General features: G+C 39.2%; 1 protein-coding gene across 47 annotated transcripts in view; it reads left to right on the plus strand.

Moving 5' to 3' along the window:
• Positions 1–14984, plus strand: part of MAPK10 (mitogen-activated protein kinase 10) — a 301335-nt gene that overhangs the window by 107579 nt on the left and 178772 nt on the right. The gene's annotated exons all lie outside the window — the stretch shown is intronic.

Raw genomic sequence — 14984 nt, forward strand, 5'->3', positions numbered from 1 at the left:
TAACCTGTCACAAATAATATGCTGTTTTTCTTCCATTTTTATATTTAATTACATTTCTCCCTATTATATTTGGCATCATCTAAGGATTCAAAAATGCACTATGCAATAGAACTGTCTTGACATGTAATTGTCCATTGAAAGTCTGGTACGGTCTGGCTTTAAATGGAGAGTAAGCGTTGGATATTCAGACACCCAAGTGATAGTTCAGAAGCTTGCCTCTTAGGTATCAGACTTAGATTCCTTTTTTATAAAATCATACCTCCCAAGCTCACCTCAGTGAGAATCAAGTGTGTGAGCACATGCTGAAAGCCAAAAATACCTATGTAATGGAAAATACTCTTAACTTTTAAGAAATGAAATTTCACTGGGAAAGTGACATCAGCATCATGGCAGAGCAAATTGTTCCCTTTGTCTCTCCTCTCTAAGTTACAACCAGTCAGATATCCATTGATCCACAGAGGGCTCCCTGCACAGCACACCAGAACACCAGAGAGGTTCCTGCATGTATATATCTGAAGGTGGGTGGACTGGACCTCTGGGAGGCAGTGGAACCAGGGGAGCAGACCCCTCCCCATCCCCTGGCATCAGTGATCCAAAACACAGACCCTCATGCTGGAGTACACACTGGTGAACAGAGGCTGCAGGGGCAGACCCTACTGGCTTAGCCCCTGCCTTCCCCTAAGTGGTGGCAGGTGGTGTACAGGTCCTGAGGATTCAGGATGCAGAGCAGAGCTGGTGACCCAGCCTCCTCCCCTGGCAGTGGCATCAGTCTTTCCGACAGTGGGAATGGTATCCAAAATGTGGATTTTTCCAGCTAGAGAGGGGCACCCTGACCTGAGGTTTCAAAGTAAACTGGCACGCACCAGTGACCAGAGGCTGCATAGCAGCAATGACACTCACTCTCGGCTTGGCCCCTGTTCATCCCCAGTGGCAGCAGGTGGCACACACGTCCTGAGGATTCAGGACATAGAGCAGAACCAGTGACCCAGCACCCTCCCCAACCCCCGGCAGTGGCACTGGTCTTTCCATCAGTGGGAACAATATGCAAAACATGGATTTCCCTGGCTAGGGAAGGACACCCTGACTTGAAATTTCAAGGCAAACCGGCACACAGCAGCAACCAGAGACTGCATGAGCAGCAATGACACTCACTAGCGGCTTAACCCCTGCCTGCCCCTAGAGATGGCAAGTGGCACCTGTGACCTGAAGCTTCAGGAATCACAGCAGAACCCGTGATCCAGCCCTCAGTGGTGGCACCCCTGACACCAGCTCTACCAGCAATGAGGGCTACATACAAGACCCTGGGCTCCTGGCAGTGACAGTAGCACCTGTGTACCCAGTGCCTCTGGCAGTAGTGCTACCAGCACTCCCAGGCAACCTGGGAGCAACAGCACACGTGGTGCATGGGGCAGCAGTACCCGAGTCTGTAGGGAGCCCACATTGAGCCTGTGGAGGAACATGAGACCCCAATGACCCCAGAAGCAGCAGAAGTGCTCGCAGCCTGGTGACCCTGGTGGTGATACCTGAGACCACAGTGACATCATAAGCAGCAAGGCAAGAGCAACCTCAGAGGTACAAGCAGCACAAGGAGGATACTGCTGATGCTTCTAGCAGAGGCAGTGGAGTGTGGAAAGTGCAGGCTCTCAAATACAACCAGAAGCAGCCCAGAACCAAAGTAACCAAAGCTTTACCCAAATAAAAAGGTGTTTATTACCACAAATTTACCAGCAGAGGCTCAATTCATCAAATGCAGTGAATAACTATAGTAACACGGCAGAACAGAAAGAAAATGACAACTCTCCAGAAACCAAACTTGAAGTCACAGAAGATTACAGTCTGACAGAGATTTCAAAATAGCTGTTATGAAGAAACTCAACGAGTTACAAGAAAACTCAGAAAGACAGTTCAATGAGCTCAGGAATAAAATTAATGAACAGAAGGAGTACTTCACCAAAGAGATTGAAACTATAAAGAAAAACCAGACAACAAACAAATTCTAGAGGTAAAGAACACAACTAATGAGATGAAAAGTAAAGAGAAAGTATTGAAAATAAAGCTGACCATATGGAAGAGAGAATTAGTAAGCTTGAAGCTAGAAATCTAGAAATGATTCAGGTGAAAGAGGAGAGAGAACTAAGATTTTTTAAAAAAGAAGATTCTACAAGAAATATCCAACTCAACTAGGAAAAGCAACATAAAGATAATAAGTATCCTAGAAGGAGAAGAGAGGGAGAAAGGAGCAGAGGACTTATTCAAAGAAATAACAGCTGAGAACTTCTCAAGCCTGGGGAAGGAACTGGATATATGAGAATATAACTCCTAGTTATCTCAATGCAAAAGGACCTTCTCAAAGGCATATAATATTAAAACTGTCAAAAGTCAATGACAAAGAATGCATATGATGACAGAGAGAAGAAAATAATTACAAAGGAACCCTCATCCGGCTATCAGTGAATTTCTCAACAGAAACTCTACAGGGTAGGACAGAGTGGAATGATATATTCAAAATATTGGAAGACAAAAACTATCAGCCAAGAATACTCTATCCAGCAAAGTTATCCTTCAGATATGAAGGAGAAATAAAGCTTTCCCAAACAAAAGCTGATTGAGTTCATCATCATTAGATCTGCCTTACAAGAAGTGTTGAAAGGAACCCTCCTACCTGAAACAAAAAGGCAAAGGTTTACAGGGCTTTGAGGAAGGTGATAAATAGATAGAATCAGAAAATTGCAACTGTATATCTGAATAGGTTAGTAAATACCAAATTATAACATAAAGGCGAAAGGGAAAGAAAGCATCAAAAATAACTATAACCTCTTCAATTTGACCGCAAACTCAAAACAAAAAAGGATAATTTGTGACAACAAAAACATAGAAGAGGAAGAGGACAGAACCTGCATAGGCTAATGGAGATAAGACGCTATCAGCAGGAGAAGTACTAATTCATCTATGAGATCTTCTATATAAACCTCATGGTAACCTCAAAAAAAAAAATCAGAGCAGAGTCACACATCATAAATAAAGAGGAAACTGAGAAAAAAAATCACAGAAAACCACCAAACTGAAATGGCAGACAGAAATACAAGGGAAAAGAAACCATGGAAATATAGAACAACCAGAAAACAAAAGACAAAATGGCAGGATTAAGCCCTCATATATCAATAAGCACTCTAAATGTAAATGGGCTGAATTCACTAATCAAAAGACAAAGAGTGACTGGATAGATTAAAAAATGACTCAACAATATGCTTCCTTGAGACACATCCCAGCTCTAGAGACAAATAGAGACTCAGAGTGAAGGGTAGGAAGAGGATACTCCAAGGAAAAGAAAATCAAAAGAAAGTGGGTGTAGCCATACTTATATCAGATAAAACAGACTTCAAGCCAAAAAAGTTATCAAAAGACAAAGATAGAAATTATATAATGATAAAAGGGACAGTCCACCAAGAAGACACAACACTTATTAATATACATGCACCTAACACAGGGGCACCAAAGTATATTAAAGCAACTATTAACAGACCTAAAGGGAGAAATTGACAGCAACACAATAATAGTTGGAATCTTTAACACCCCACTTAACTCAATGAATAGATCATCCAGGCAGAAAGTCACCAAGGAAACAGCAGCCTTAAATGAAACACTAGACCAGACGGACTGACTAGATATATATAGAACATTCCATCCAAAAGAAGCAGAACACACATTCTTCCAAAGTGCACATGGAACATTGTCAAAGATAGACCATATATTGGGAAATAAAACAAGCCTCAATAAATTTAAGAAAATTGATATCATATCAAGCATCTTTTCCAACTACAGTGGTATGAAACTAGAAATCAACTACAAGAAGAAAGATGGAAAAGTCACAAATATCTGGAGGCTAAATAACATGCTACTGAACAACTATTGAATCGAGGAAGAAATCAAAGGAGGAATCAAATAATACCTGGAGACAAATGAAAATGAAAATACAACATACCAAAATCTATAGGATGCAGCAAAAGCAGTGTGAAGAGGGAGGTTTATGGTAATACAGGTCTATCTCAAGAAACAAGAAAAATCTCAAAACAGTCTAACACTATACCTAAAAGAACTGGAAAAAAAGAAGAAAAAACAAAGCCCAAAGTTAGTAGACAGAAGCAAATAATAAAAATCAAAGCAGAAATAAATGAAATAGAGATTAAAAAACAGTAGAAAGGATAGATGAAACTAAGAGTTGGTTCTTTGAAAAGATAATCAAAATTGGCAAATGTTATCTAGATTATCTAAGAAAAAAGAGAGAAGTCTCAAATAAATAAAATCAGAAAAGAAAGAGGAGAAACTACAACAGATACCACAGAAATACAAAGGATTATGCAAGAATACTATGAAAAGGTATATTCAACAAATTGGACAACATGGAAGAAATGGATAAATTCTTAGAATCATACAACCTCCCCAAACTGAATCAATAAGAAACAGAGAATCTGAATAGACCAATCACAAGTAAAGAGATTGAAACAGTAATCAAAAACCTCCAAAAAAACAAAAGTCCAGGACCAGATGGTTTCTTTGGTGAATTCTACGAGACATTCAAAGAAGACTTAATACCTATCCTTCTTAAACTCTTCTAAAAACTGAAGAGGAAGGGATGATTTCTAAGTCATTTTATGAGGCCAACATTACTCTTATACCAACACGAGACAAGGAAAACACAAAGAAGGAAAATTACAAGCCAATATCACTGATGAGCATAGATGCAAAAATCCTCAACAAAATACTAGCAATTGAACACAATATATTAAAAGGATCACACCACGATCAAGTGGGGTTTATTCCATGAGTGCAGGGATGGTTCAACATCCATAAATCAATCAATGTGATACACCACATTAACAAAATGAAGAAGAAAAACCACATGACCATCTCAATAGATGAAGAGAAAGCATTTGACAAGATCCAACATCCGTTTTTGATAAAAACTTTCAATTGAATGGGTATAGAAGGAATGTACATCAACATAATAAAGGACGTTTATGACAAACTCACAGCCAATATCATACTCAACATGAAAAACTGAAAGCCATTCCTCTGAGAATAAGACAAAGATGCCCACTCTTCCCACTCTTATTCAACATAGTATTGGGAGTCCTAGCCAGAGAAAATAAGGAAGGAAAAAGAAATGAAAAGGATCTAAATTGGAAAGAAAGAAGTAAAACTGTCAATATTTGTGGATGACATGATTCTCTGTATGGAAAACCCTGAAGAATCCACCAGAAAACTATTACAGATAATTAATGAAGACAGGGAAGTTGCAGGATACAAAATCAACATACAAAAATCAGTTGAATTCTGTACAATAACAATGAGCAAGCAGGCAGAGAAATCACAACAAAAAGAATAAAATACCTAGGAACTAATTTAACCAAGCATGTGAAAGACCTATATGCTGAAAACTATAAGACGTTATGGGAAGAAATTGAAGACACGAAGAAATGGAAACATATTCTGTGCTCTTTGATTGGAAGAATAAACATAGTTAAAATGTCCATATTACCCAAAGCAATATATAGATTCAATGCAATCCCAGTCAAAATCCCACTGATATTTCTCATGGAAATAGAAAAAGAATCCTAAAATTTATATGGAACAAAAAAGACTTGGAATAACCAAAGGAATTCTGAGAAAAAAGAACAAAGTTGGAGGTATCACACTCCCTGAATGCAAAATATACTACAAAGCTATAGTAATCAGAACAGCATGGTAGTGGCACAAAAACAGACACATAGATCAGTGGAACAGAATTGAGGGCCCAGAAATAAACCCACACATTTACAAACGGCTAACTTTTGACAAAGGAGCCAAAAACATACAATGGAGAAAGAAAAGTCTCTTCAGTAAATGGTTTTGGGAAAACTGGACAGCCACATGCAAAAAGAATGAAAGTAGACCATTACCTTACACTATACACAAAAATTAACTCAAAATGTATTGTCTTACTTGAATGTAAGACTGAAACTATAAAACTAGAATAAAACATAAGCAATATGCTCTTTGACATCAGTATTAGCAGTATCTTTTTGAATACTGTGTCTCCTTAGGCAAGGGAAACAAGAGAAAAAATAAACAAATAGGACTACATCAAGCTGAAAATCTTCTGCATGGCAAAGGAAACTATCAACAAAATGAAAAGACAATTCACCAATTGGGAGAAAATATTTGCAAATCATATATCCAATAAGGGGTCAGTTTCCAAAATAAATAAAGAACTCATACAACTCAACAACAAAGAAATAAACAACCTGATCAAAAAATGGGCAGAGTATATGAACAGACGTTTTTCCAAAGATATATAGATGGCCAACAGGCAAATGAAAAGTTGTTCAACAGCACTTGTTATAAGGGAAATGCAAATCAAAATAACAGTGAGATATCACCTCACACATAAGAATGGTTATTATTAAAAAGATGAAATAAGCATTGGAGAGGATGTGAGAAAAAGGGAAGACTCATTCACTGCTGGTGGGAATGCAAATATTTGCAGCCATTATGGAAAACAATATGGAGATTTCTCAAAAAATTAAGTGCAGAACTACCATATGATCCACCTATTCCACTTCTGGATATTTATCCAAAGAACATGAAAACACTGGTTTGAAAGGTTATATGCACTTTATATGTTCATCACAGCATTATTCACAATAGCCAAGACTTGGAAGCAACCTAAGTGCCCACCAATGGATGAATGGATGAAGAAGTTGTGGTGTATATATACAATGGAATACCACTCAGCCATAAAAAAGATCAAATCATGCCATTTGCCACAACATAGATGGACTTTGAGGGTATTATGTAAGCAAGATGAGTCAGATAGAGAAAGACAAATATCATATGATTTCACTCATGTATGGAAGATAAACAAACATACAGATAAGGAGAATATATTGGTGGTTACCAGAGAGAACGGGGGTAGGGGTAGGTCAAAAGGGATAAAGGAGCACATAAGTATGATGATGGATGGAAACCAGACTTTTGGTGGTGAACGTGATGCAGTCTATAGAGAAGCTGGAATATAGTGCTGTACACTTGAAATTTACACAATGCTATAAACCAATGTGACTACAATAAAATAATTTTAAAAAGTGAAATTTCATATTTAATTAGTGTGATGCAATTAGTATGATATACTGACATTACTGTATATGCTATCATAATGTAAAAGTTTCTCTTGATCTTCACTTAGAGAAATGCACTGTTAGAAGTCTCTGTCTCTACTCCTTATCTCTTGAAATGTACATGCATAGGTATGTCTGTGTCTTACTTCTATCTATGTTTATATCTATCAGGATTTGTATCCAGGAAAAATTTATAGAGAATGTAGAGGAGAGAAACTTAACATTGGAAGCATGTATCAGGGCACCAAAAATACAGTGACATCTGGAAACATTCTCTATTACTTTTGAATATGACTAGGCAAATAAGTTGTATTAATGTTTTATTAATAATTATTAAGTATAAGAATTTAAAAATAGGAATAGATGATATATTCACTCTTATTATTTTCCTGATAAAATATGGAAACTGTCAGCATCCCCAAGACTACTGCCAGGTTTGGAGGTTTGCTAGGAGGACACACAGGACTCGGGATATAGTCATACTCACAGCTAGGAGTTATCACACTGAAGGATGCAAAGCACAGTTAGCAAAAGGAACAGGTACACGGGGTGAAGTCCAAAGGAAACCAGATGCAAGCTCCCGAGAGTCTGCTTGCAGTGAAGTCTCACAGGACATGCCGAGTTCCTTCAGCAACAAATTGTGACCACACGGCTTCCAGGGAAGCTCACTAGAGACTCAGTGGTCAAGATTTTTATTGGCGGCTAATCCTATAGTCCTCTCTGCCTGGCGTGTACCCAAATCTGGCAGTCTCAGACGGAAAGCAGGTGTTCAGCATAAACCACATTGTTTGTACACATGGCTCTGGCATTCTTGTCAGTTCTGGCCACGCTGGGAGACTCCTCAAATCCAAGTTCCCGTTCTCCAACCAATGGCCAAACTTTCAAGCAGGACTTTTTAAGGATAGCAGTCTGAGGTCTGCTGTTAACTCTTTTCCGCAAAAATCAAATATGTTAAACTACTTAGATTCTTGTGTGGGTATTAAAACTTTTTCCCCCCTAGGGTATTAGTGTACTTCAGCAGTCGAATTTCTACATTAATTGGGAGCAGTTAACGTCAGGTTTTCTTTAGGCCAACTAAGCATCTGCTGTCTATAAATTTTAGATTACTGCAAAATAAATGAGGTTTGATTGTCATTGCAATAGAAAATTGTATTTAAGATGTCATTTCTATAAATGGTGAATCTCATTCATTTTGGGTGATTTTTTTTTAACTTTTATTTTAGAAGGTGAGGTTCTCTGACCATATTTCCCAAACTTGGGAGAACACACAAACTGAAGTATGTGCAGTCCTATGCAGTGATTGTGTTCTCCTAAATTTGGGGGTAAAGAAAGGGAAGAAATACATATGTTCCTAATTGAAATCAACAGTACTGATATCGGGTTATTGCCATTTGGCCTTCAACTTCTCTACCTCCTTCAGTTCTCTCTTCATACTAACCCACAGTGATCATTTTTTTTTTTTTAAAGATTTTTTTTTTAAATTTTTTCCTTTTTCTCCCCAAAGCCCCCCGGTACATAGTTGTGTATTCTTCGTTGTGGGTTCTTCTAGTTGTGGTATGTGGGACGCTGCCTCAGCGTGGTCTGACGAGCAGTGCCATGTCCGCGCCCAGGATTCGAACCAACGAAACACTGGGCCGCCTGCAGCGGAGCGCGCGAACTTAACCACTCGGCCACGGGGCCAGCCCCCCCACAGTGATCATTTTAAAACACAAATCTGATCATGTCATGCTTTCTCTGAGACCCATCAATGGTAATGATTACTCTGACTGTCAGTCCCGCGCATTTCTCTATGCTTCTCTGTCACTGTGTTTTTGCATATGTTAGTCTTTCTGCCTGGACTTCTCTTTGCTTCCCTTTTTGTCTAGTTCATTTCTATTCATTCATCAGCTTTCAGGCCGTATATGACTTCCTTACTGTTCCTAACTGTCTAGGATTGTTCCCTTTATAACAGATAGGTCTCCATAGCATAATACACTTTTCCTCCCTGGAGCTTGTCACAGTTGAAAATTTGGTACTTCTTGAAAGGATATTAATGTCTGTCTTTCCCATTAGACTGAAAGCTCTGCTGTATCCTTAGTGTGTAGCAGAATTCCAGGCCTGTAGTTTGTACTCAATAAATGTTTGTTACGTGAAAACTTTGGGAAAGTTTCATTTGTTCATGCCCTCAGATCCTCAGAATTGAGGTAGTGATCTAACTCCTACATAAGGAATTTTGAGTATTAAAGAGTGGCAACTAAGCCTTCTCAAAAGAGATTTAAAATAAAAGCTGTGGCGTGTTTAAGTCATTAATGTGGAGGGGTGTTGTGCTGACCCTGCAAAGGAAGGATGGACCCCCTACCCAAAATTCAGTTCGGATGTTGAGACTGCCACGCGTGGGTGATGCCATGCATGCACCAACAGGGTATGAAAAGGCTTATTACTCATATAATGAGGCTTTCTGGGGAGAGCAAGGCATGCTCCCAAGCAGGTCCAAAAATGGCATGAGAGAGCAGGCTAATGAGACTGGTTGGGAGTTTTATTAAGCTTAGGGGGTAGGACAAGGGTGAGAGTTTCTCTATGCAGGGTCCAGGGCTTGTGTGATTTGAATGTTCTGCTAGTGACAAAGCAGGGAGCATCCAGGAGGCTTCCTTATCAGCTTGCCCAGATTTGGAAGTGGAAAGGGGAGGAGTGAGTTTGGAACAGGGGAGGCTCCTTCCGCCTGCAGGTGGGATTTGGCAGAGGGCCCAGGTTTGAATCCAGCAAGGAGGCCTCAGTGGCAGTGCTGATCTTGCAGGGTGCACTTCATAACCCAAGGCTTGATGCGAAGCTGAATAAGCAGGATCATGGGCTCAGGCCCTGTGAGAGCTTTCCTTTCCAGGAGAGCACAGAATGTATCCAGCAAATACCATTTTAACGGAATGTAGCAGGATGCTGAGGAAGAAAGCCTCTGCGCCACAGTCAGTGCGCAGCTGATGGCCGTTACGGGTGGTCCAGAGATTCTAGGAAACACGGGAGAAAGTTTCTAAAGACTCTACAGTGAATACGTCTCTGGGAGGCAGGGGGCACTGGTGGGAATGCCTGTTGTGTTACAATGTGGACAGATTCTAGAGTCTTTTGTTGTAGGGGGCCGTATTCAAGTGGGGTGATTTGTAAGTAACACCATAAATGGGTTTAAAGTAAAATTTGTAAGTGAGGAATATGTTGCCTCCCGAATACAGAAAGGCCTAAAAGATGTTGGGCTTGTTTTAACACTGTGGGTGCTGAGGGTTAACGCTGTTTCTTGACAATGTCAGGGATGGAATGACCCTTGGCTTACCAAATAATTTCCAGGAATTGAACTCAGGTGGTGGAGCCTTGTACTGTGTGTGGGGCAATGGCCCATCCTTTTTTTGTGAGCTCATTTGTGAATATTTGTATGTCTTGAATAAGTGTGTCAACTGAATCTCCTTGGAGGAAGGTGTCATCAGTGTGGTGTAATGCTTTCTCCTGGAGAAAGTTGGATGAAGGTTAGGGCTTGCCTACAAAGATTGTGTGTCATAGCAGGGCTGTTGAGGTACCCAACCATGGGTAGCCAGGTAAAGGTGTATTGTGTTCCTTCAAAGGTGAGGGAAAACTGTACACTGTGGACGAGGAGCTGTTGAAACAGATCCTGAAGAGAGCATATTAACCAAATCTATAATAGCAAAGTATATACCAAATTGCTGATTAGGTGGAGTCAATAATTTCAATAATATTGGGTAGGGGGACCTTAATGGGGGGGGGGACCATAATGTTAAGGTTACCATAAGCCACCGTGAGGTACCGTTTATTCTTCTAGGTTTAAAAAAAGGTCAAATTTGGCTGCTAATGGAGGAAGAGGACCCATTATCACCCTTTCTCTAAATAGGTCTTATATCAATCTTTGAAGGGGAAGTCCATGAGTCCCTTTTTGTCAAGCCAGTTGCAAATGCCAAAGACTTAATTTAATTTTAATGTATTAGTTTTTTGGTCAGAGTGTCCATGACCACTATAGGATATTTTAGGGCAATGAACACCGTGACTATGGGAAATTCAAGCTAGGCAATAGTTCTCGTGGTGAAGATGAGGCATGTCTATCTGTCTCTATTTTATATTTTGTAACTTTCCCCAGAGTATAGAAAGGACTTTGTTTAAATTTAGTGGGATCCCCTAGTTTAACTGTAATTTGAGTCCCAGTATTGACTGAGGCCATGATAGTTTGGCAGTTGGTGCATTTCATCAGATGTTAAAGTTGATTCAGAACCAATGTTGTGGAGGCGCAAAGGCCAGTCAGTTCCCTTTTATCTTTTGTTGTATAAATTCTTCTAGCAAAATTTGGATTTCCAACTGTGTCAAAGTGTGGACCTCTGTTTCAGTTTTTTTGTTTCCACTTCCACATCAGCTTTTTATTTGTTTGTTGCTGTTGTTGTTTTTGTGGCTGTTGGATATACCTCAGTGGGAAGGAAGTCCTCTCTACGCTGCTCATATTTATAAGTTTCTTCTTTCAGAGAGCCTCAAATCAATATCTTAAAGGTTAGGATCCACAACCAAAGCCAATGGTTGCTTTATAGGGTTTAAGGCACCCAGGTTGATGTAGAGTTTGAATTAACCCCTTGGCTGTGTTCTGGGGAAGCCACAGGTGTTTTTCTTTATAATCCTCAGGGTAAAGATCTTTGGTGGTGACAGAGGCATAGGCAGTAGCAGCAAAGGCATTTTATACTGTCCTAGTAAGCCATCTACTTTTAGGAGGGTGACCTCAGCATGCCACACAGTAACTGCTTTTCCTCCACACAACAGACCACCCAGTAGGCCTGTATGTTGCATAGGCTATCAGCCTCTCTCCTGAGAATTCTACAGAAAGGGCCAATTCCCGGTTGAAACACACGCTGAGCCTAGCATCAGTGGTGGTGGATGTTGGAATCAAGAGAGATAATTTAACTTGAGATACATAGATAGGTCCAGGCCAAGACATATGATCCAGGGCCACTTTAAGAAGGGCTTCAATTTCATACTCCTGTCCCTAAATGCCAAATAGTGAAACTTCTGATATAGGTCAGTTAAATTCATAACAGAAGCTTGGGAGGACTGAGCAAATGCACCACAAAGTAGCACAGCTCAAAGCACAAGCTAGCCAGCAGGCAGCAGCTCAAAGTACATGCTCTCCAGCAGGCAGCAGAGCCTGTTAGCAAGCGGAAGAAAGAGAAGAAAGACCCCCACCTGTGGAGGGTATCATCTAGACATGCTTGCTGCACCAATTGTTATGGTCACCCTGCAGAGGAGAGATGGATCCCCCACCCAAAATTTGCTTCAGATGTCAAGACTGATGACTCTATACATGCAGGAAAAGGGTATGAAAAGGCTTATTACTCACATAATGAGGCTTTCTGGAGAGACCAGGCAGGTTCCTTAGCAGGTCCAAAAATGGGTTGAGAGAACAGGGAAAGGAGACTGAGTTGGGATTTTATTGTGGTTAGGGGTGGGGCTAGGATGAGGGCTCCTGTGTGCATGGGTCAGGGCTTGAGTGTTTTGAACTTTCTGATTTCACCAAAGAAGGAGCATCTGAGCTTCCTTATCAGCCTGCCCAGATGTGGGGCAGGAGGGAACGGGGAAAGGGGAAAGCTCAAAAGCTGTCAGCAAACGTCAAAAATGTAATCAGACTCTGTATTACAAGAGGGTGGGAAAGAGCTGCATGTATATTTCTGAATGGCCTATTTTGATGTTTGAGGTATGTGTGTTTATAGGAAATATTGGGTGTCTCATTTTTTTTCATAAATGATCCCTTTATTTCTGTTGAAAACCATGCTTGAGATAACCCTTCTTGCTTTCCTTTTTAATCCTCAAATTTTATATTATCTCATATAAAGATTTACTATAATACTGATTTACTAAGTCTATTATTAAATTGCAGACTTTAATCACTATTCTGAGTCCAATTCAAAATTGTGAATTTCATCTGAATTTCATTGTGCTCTCATGCAGAGTTCATTTAGGAAGTCAGTCTACCAGAATGGGCGTGAGCAAATAAGCTTCTCATCTTGGACAGTCATTACAATTTATGACTTATCTATGACCACAATATGTAAACAGTTCTTAAAAAGGTCAAATGTGAAACTCAACCAGGGGGCCCATTTAGCGAGAGTTCTCATAAAAGTGTTCTCTTTCTCAATTACGTGGGTGATCTTGGCCAGCTCTCGCCTTGCAGTTTGAAGCTGTGGTTTGGCATCCTCCTCCTAGAAGTTGCTTATTACCATGGATCTTCTACTACACTACAATTAATTTATTTTTTAAATTGTCTAGGACAAATAGAATGTAAAGTCAATGAAGGCAGGAATTTTTTTTATTTGTTTCATTGCTGTATCCTTGGTGCCTAGAACAATGCAGTAACAGCTACCGAATGCATTTTTGTAGTTGAGTTCTTTGACAAGAAGTACTTTTACCTCTTTGATAATTAAAAATAGTTAATTATGATTTTGATAATTATAAGCCTAATTTCAATTTCAGATTCTTGGTGTTCCTCAAACAAAGAGTACCATGGTAATTGTTTGAGTTTAATTATATTAAGACAAGTAATTAGAAATAGTAGTTTACTAGAAACTTTAGAAGGTATCTTAGGTAAGGCAATTTATTAAGCTTATAGAATTTATTACTTATGTTTATTTGTCCCATTTGATTTTAAGGATATCTAAATCTCATATGAGCCCAATGATAAGATGTATATGATAGTCAGTCTTTAAGGGAACTAGATATGAAAGATTCTTATTTCAGATTCTCTCTGTCTCTCTCTTTTTTTTTTTCAGGGAACTACACTGTGTTCTTTACTCATGTTTTTTTTTTTCAGTTTCCATTTTCCTGTATCACTTGAAGAACTGTATAGTAGATAAGAATGAGGGGTATGGATTCAGATGGCCAGGGGTTGAATCCTGGTTTTGTGCAAATATGTGACTTTGGGCAAGTTACTTACCCTCTCTGTCACTCGGTTTCCTTATCTGTAAAGCGTGGCAAATAGGAGACTGTCTCATAGAGTTATTGTGAAGACTAAATGAGATAATGCATGTAAACCATTTAGCACAGTTTCAGGCACATAGGGTAAGTGTTGAATAAATTTTAGTGGTTGCTAAATTTTAGTGGTGACTGAAATGTGTCATTATAGTAGCATGTGGCCCATCATGGCTTTCTTCTTGTACTTCCATAGCCTCATTTTAAAACATAACTTATTCCTTCATTTAACTTATATAATCTCTTAATTTTTCAATTCCAAATTTCCAGGAAAAAAATATGGTTGACCCAGATCACAATGTTGAACCAGACCATAGAGATTGTAACTCTCTGTCCTAGGTCAGCTCAGTCCAATCAACTGTGATGGTGCAGGGTATGGCTCAGAAGGTACAAAATATGGCTGCTTAGACAGTAGGGGCTGTGGGCCTAAGGACCAACATCTCTAGTTTAGTAACACACATGAAATTATACACAACTACAAAGACTCATGTATATCTACTGCTTATTTTTGAATAATTGTTTGGATCTGCAATCAAACAACATGTTCATCAGTTAAGCCATTCTACTAATGGAAATTATCTTACGATCAGTCCATGGCATATAATCTATTTATACAATTGGTTTACTTGAAAAATTGTGTTTGCTTTTTAGTTTTTCCCCACGTTTGGGAATACTTAATCCATTTGATTTTTAAAGTATTTCAAAATTGGAAGAATATTTACGCTGGTAGAGGTTATTTAAAACTTAACTGGAAATATATTTTGTTTTACTAAACTAAACTAGTTCATTGACATACAGATTTTAACAAATAAAAAGCAAAATTGAAGAGATTAAATGTGGCTTAAAATAAAAAAA

This window comes from Equus przewalskii, chromosome 3 (assembly GCF_037783145.1).
Source record: "Equus przewalskii isolate Varuska chromosome 3, EquPr2, whole genome shotgun sequence".
NCBI classification, from domain to species: Eukaryota; Metazoa; Chordata; class Mammalia; order Perissodactyla; family Equidae; genus Equus; species Equus przewalskii.